The sequence below is a fragment of the Wasmannia auropunctata genome, unplaced genomic scaffold, assembly GCF_000956235.1.
Source record: "Wasmannia auropunctata unplaced genomic scaffold, wasmannia.A_1.0 LD336050.1, whole genome shotgun sequence".
NCBI classification, from domain to species: domain Eukaryota; kingdom Metazoa; phylum Arthropoda; class Insecta; order Hymenoptera; family Formicidae; genus Wasmannia; species Wasmannia auropunctata.
Window position 1 is genome coordinate 245,199 of NW_012026840.1, and position 6,000 is coordinate 251,198.

Sequence of the window (6,000 nt, forward strand, 5' to 3'; positions counted from 1 at the left end):
AAATTAAGTAATTATTTTTTGTTAGAAATAATTATTTAATTTCACATAAAAAGAATCGACACAGTGCATGTACATACAACATATAATATATCGCTTACAGTTTTTATTGAAAGCCACATTCGCGGCAACTTGTCAACATTGGGTCGATCGTCGTTTTATCGACTCGGTTTTTGCGCGACCAACCATGCGCAGGCTCGTCCGTCCGCGCGGTGAAAAAATCGCGCGTATTTAGAACCCGTCAACCGACGGCCGTGGCCGTATGTAAAGCGTGACAAGGGAGACGATGGCATGCAAATGAAGCCGCGCAAAGAGATTGAATGGTAATAGTCTTCGATTCGTCATATGCAAAAGTTCCGCGTGTATCCGCGAGCCGCGTGGACTCCCCTCCTCTCCTGTCGACGCGAGAGAAAGATGCTATCATTTGAATTGCCATCGTCATCATACGGGTAGAGATACATTATGCCTATCTCCATCGAATATACCCGGGAATAATCGTGCGAAATATACTGCGACAGGCTTTCCTTTTTTTTCCCTTTCTTTTTCTATCTCTTTCTCTTACTCTCTCCCTCTCTCTCCACCCGTGGGGTAAATACAAGCGCTGTGCACGTGGGAATTAATCATCACTGGAGAAAAAACGACGCAATAAGGCAGAACGTAGCGCGAATCGCTCGTTCTCTAGCGTAATCGCACGTCGATGAGTCGTACGAGAGGCAAGAAACGCTAGTGGATAACGGCCTTGATTGATCGTAAGCGTACGTGGTAGTCTGCATGTGCTCTATCGATGGTTATACATGTATAGCTTTGTCAGATACGATGTATTTTCCTTTGCTTGTCCCGTTTGAAAAGTATTTATGTTTATCGTGAGGAATAGACATTAAATAATACTATAATTTTTTTATTTATTCTGAACTTGTATATATACGTATATTGTATACATTATAGAAGATGTATATTATTAAATATATATTCTTTATACAATATATATTTTATTTAATAAATGATATATTATATAATAGTATATTATATAGTATATAAAATAAATAAAAAATATATAAATTAAAAGTTATAGTATTATAAATTATTTATTAAATAAAAACTCGCGTAGATATTTATTTGGCGTGAAATATTTGGAAGACATTTTTAAAAATACTTGCTAACACAATTTTTTTTTAATATCTACTTTATCTGCAAGAAATGAAAATTAATTGAATCCGAACGTGACGTTGTCGCTAAATTGCGGAATTCTAGAAAAGCGATACCGCGCACGAGGACGAAACGTATGAATGTCGGATGTGTATGTCGCGACAACGGAGATTCGACGAGATCTAATAGAGTCGCCTTAAACATGCGGTATTCGAAGTATTCTCCCGAAGGGGAAAATAAGAGAGAAGCCCGCCAGGATCCCCCCTCCGTCACTGAACCGTTATAATATCCTGTCCGGCAATCCCGGGTATCTATTTTGTCCCCGAGGAAGAGCGTAACTATGTGAAAACAACATAAAAAAAATCTCGCCGCGCATAGATATCGAGTTTTGACCCCCTCCGGGCTTGGGGTCAGCACTGGAGCGTATGACCATTTTGTCACCCTCGCCGAAAATTTTATTTACGAATATCCTTTCGTCGCGAGAGAGCGCGAGCGAGCGAGAGTGCTCGGCGCTGTCCGAATGCGTGACGCGACATAAAAGTGCCTGGCACCCCCGCCGATGGTGTGCAGTCGCGGATTCTTTCCGTAGTTACAAGCGGCGAAACTTCCGGCTGAATTTAAATGTCCAATTGTCAGCGGCGCCGCGCCCCGGAGCCCTTCGACGAACGTTTTACGGGCAATCGACGGCGAAGGAATAACTTGGTCCGCAACTTTTTCCGTCCAGCTATATAGAATGCGTTATGACGTCACGGATGAATTTTGATTCCGCGTAAGAGCCGTCTTCGAGTGTTATTGCGATCGGTCGAGCGATACGGACATTTGCAGGAATTATTTCACAAACGGAAGCGACTTTACATTTGGGGCAGCATTGAATCAACCTGTTTCCCGTGGAAAACCTTTCCGGAGACATGACTCACGCTTGCAAAATATAAATTTACGATGTTTACGTACGTTGAAATTACATATACATATGTCGAGAAGGATATAACGTCGATTAATTATCATATAGAGACTTATATGAAACGTTTAATTCACACAAGAAGTGTTTAAAGAGTTTATGTGCTTCGTAAACAAACAATCTCTCATTTTCGGGAGAGTAATCTCTCAGTCTTCAACCGAATTGTAGCAATTTTAATTTATACTGAAATAATTTTACGACTCTCCCTGCAACCCCACGACGAATAGGAATTACGCGAGGGTGAAACTCATAGAGAGAATATTTAGAACAATAAGCCGTGGCGGGTGTTCGATGACACGAAGTGCAGCGGGAAGTGACGGGGCGCGATGAATGAAGATATCCGCAGAGCGAAAATCCGTCAAATAGAGATCGCGCCCGCCTCCATGCCGGGGATAATAATGCTGCCGGCACACAGACGGCTTTTTTTTGTATCCTCCGGCTTTTCTTCATTCTTCCTTCGTCGCCCGCGCGCTTCCTAGAGACGACGACGGTGGGGTGCTTTAAATATTTAGCCGGCTAATTTTCGCGAGGATTTTTAAGCCGACGATGGAAAGTGAGAATTGAAAAGAAACTCGACGACGGCGACGGGCAACACGGAGGGAGAAAGAGAAAGAGAGAGAGAGAGAGGCGACCGAGGCAAAATGTCCTCTAGACTGAAATAATAATGAGAGGCGCCAGCGCCTTTAATCACGATATTAAACATTTACGATCGCCACGGCGGTGTCCTGCTACGCTAAGATTACTGCGCTCCTTTTCTCGCGCGGCCTTCCGATCCGATCTTCCCCCTGGTACAAAGCGACTTTCCCTGTAACCCTCCTGCGTCCCTTGTTTACGTCTGGTACGCTGATAACCTTACACGATGATCTACCTCGCCTCGCCTCAGGATATTTTCAACAAGCTACCCTGGAATGCGCTTTACCTCGTCATGAACGAGGATGTAAACATCAGGAAAGTTAATAAAATTTATTAAGCGTATACACATTTATATACGTTTATCGTGCGATAGATACGAATTATTATCGCGACATCCCTAATGAGCTACGTGACGTTTCGCTTTTTATTTATAGAGTATCGCGCCGACGTGTGTTGCTTGGATATATTTATAGATATGTACTTTGAGACATGTTTTTACCTGAAGTAGAAACGATAACGGCTGAACGGTGTTGGAATAAATCTCGGGAAGACAAATCTACCGCGATATACCGATAGATAGATCTGGGCTCGAGATTATTGCAACGGACGAACCCGGGGTGGAATATAATTTGCAGTAGAATGGGCAATTCGGGCGAAAGGACCGAGTGGACAACACACACTGGCGAAAAAGTCCATTTTTCTTGGCCGACGTCGCTATCGCCAGATTATGTCCCGCGCAGCTATATTGATGACAATGGCGAAGCCGCCGAACCGACTAGCCGGCTCAATCTAGTCCACCGTTTGTTTTGCCTTCACACAATTTGTCATCCATTGTCCGAGCGCACGTATACACTCGCCGCGCCGCTCCCAGCCGCCTCCCAATCGTTATTTATGGTTTCGTGAAGACGCTTGATTAATTTTTGTCTCATTCCTCCTAATGTCCGCAAATCGTTGGCTCGATTTCAAAGCCCCGTGAAAAGGTCTTCCTAAATTCCTCCGTAATAATTAACGCGAAAACAATTTTCCATTGGATGCGCGACGGAAAGCGAGCTAAACGTCCGGCTTACGATGAAAATTACATTTTTAATCCGCGATTTAAGGTGACGCTGATGCGGGGTGATAGTCCGACTGAACAGCGAATAATTTAATATTCTTTATTCCGGTAATGCGATTTCACGGAACACCGGGCAAACGCGCGACGCCCGAGCATTAGAAATACGATTTTCCTTTCGCAAGGGACGGTACGAGCCGTCGAGAAGCATTTTTCTCCGAACCCAATTCTCCGAATTTTGTATTTTCACGCTTCGTTCTCCTTCGAATCGAATCACGACAGGAATTTAAAGTCACGTAGTGGTACAAAATCAAAAGTGAAGTGAAAATAAACAAGAAAGACCGTTTGAAATACACAAGTAAGTGTATATAGCAAGCAAAATTCGACGTGTCGCATTTTGCAAGCGATTAATAGGAACGATTAAACGTTTAACAATATTAATTGAATGAAACATTTGTTGATATTTTTTCAATATTAAGTTCAATGCGTATCACTTTTAAGAATTATATATATTCGCGTAAATACAGATTGTAAATTTTTACTTAACGTCGGAGTCGTCAGATATTTAAGAAAACAATAAATTTCGTAAAATATCCAGCGAAATACAGAAAAACAGGGGAAAGCAACGTTTTCTGAATATCAGGTACGCGTTTTTTTAGCTTTCCCTTTTTCTTTTGTGGTACCTGGATCTCGAAATCCGACCGCGGTATTGACGACGAGTACTAAACTGCAGGGGACTCTCTAGCAGGCTCCATTGTGCACTCCGCGCGCGTAAGGGTTGCCTGAAATACGCGTTCATCTTTTTCCTTTTTTTTTCTCTCTCCCCGTTCTCTTTTTCACATTACGAGACGCCACTCGTGTCGCGCTCTCGAACGAAGTCGAGAAGTTCGCGGGGTAACGTGAGAATGACAACAGATGCGGCGGAATGAAATTACAAGGTGTCTCGACATTATGTCAGCGTGTTGTGCTTTTTCAGCGAAATTGTTGTGACAGGCATCTCAATGCGCGATTCTCGTTCCTTTCCCTCTTTCTCTCTCTCTCTCTTTTTCTCTTTCAAATTCCCCTTTGCCATAGGGTGGACACTTTTACGGTGTCAAGTCCCGGTCTTTTGGGAAAAGGGTCCGCGTCATCTGTCGTTTGGCTAATCCCATTTAATCGGCCGCTTTTCCTTTTTGATACGCCGAACAGTCTAAAAAATAGCGCTTGAAAATGATCGATAAACGCTGGATTTTGTGAGACCTTGAAATGAAACGTTTTTGCCTATTTTCACATGCATTTAAAATTTTGCTCGACTTTATGCTGCATATGTTTGAATTAATTTCTCTTTAGAATTTTTTTATTAAAAAAAAAATTAATTTTATTTCACATAGATACAATATAGATATTACGTTGCTGTTGGAAATTTTTACGTTTACGTACCTACATAGTTTAATCTTTATGAAATTACTATTAGCTCTATTGTGAGATTAGCCGCTTGGAGTTGCTTATACCGCACGAGATCGCGTCGGTTTATCTCGTCGTTTTCTAATTGTCTACGACTATTCATCGAGTCATTTATACTCGGCGCGATTATCACCACCATCAGTCTTCAGACCGAAGTCATTCCGAATCCGATTACGTCGAAAGCCATCGTCATTTATCTTCTCGCGGAAATGTCTTGGAATCGCGTTCATGTGCCCGCTCGGGATGTAATTAATGACAAATTATAAATCTGAAAGTAATAAATACTTTATGTTTTAGAAGAAAAGACAAGGATGGATTATTTATACAGCTGTTTAGTGCGTGTTTCAATCTTAATCACGCATATGGATAAATCTGAATGGCCATTAAAAAATTAAGTCAGACAAGCAATTTTTTCGTTGTTACTTGTTTTATCAATTATGCATAACTTCTGAGAAAAAAATATTTGCTAAGTGTGGGGTTCGAACCCACGCTCCCAGATGGGAACCAGATCTTAAGTCTGGCGCCTTAGACCGCTCGGCCAACCTAGCTTCAATAAGTGCCGAGTGAAAATGTTGGTAAATGACGTACTCACACGTTGATGATGTTTACATCATACAGTGACTGTCACTTCACAATTTATAAAACAGCATTTCATAATTATTTACATTATTTTGTTTAAATTTAGCATAATTAAAATGACTATTTTAATTTTATTTCTTCGTTTCATTATAATTAGGATGTCACGTGCAGGTATCGAATATTTCACGTGGTA

The 6,000-nt window shown here is 41.5% G+C and overlaps 1 non-coding gene across 1 annotated transcript; it reads right to left on the bottom strand.

Annotated features, from left to right (window-relative positions):
* Window positions 1-5,692: 5,692 nt before the first annotated feature.
* Window positions 5,693-5,776, bottom strand: Trnal-uaa. The gene has a single exon. It is a non-coding gene; the product is annotated as a tRNA-Leu (tRNA).
* Window positions 5,777-6,000: the final 224 nt, after the last annotated feature.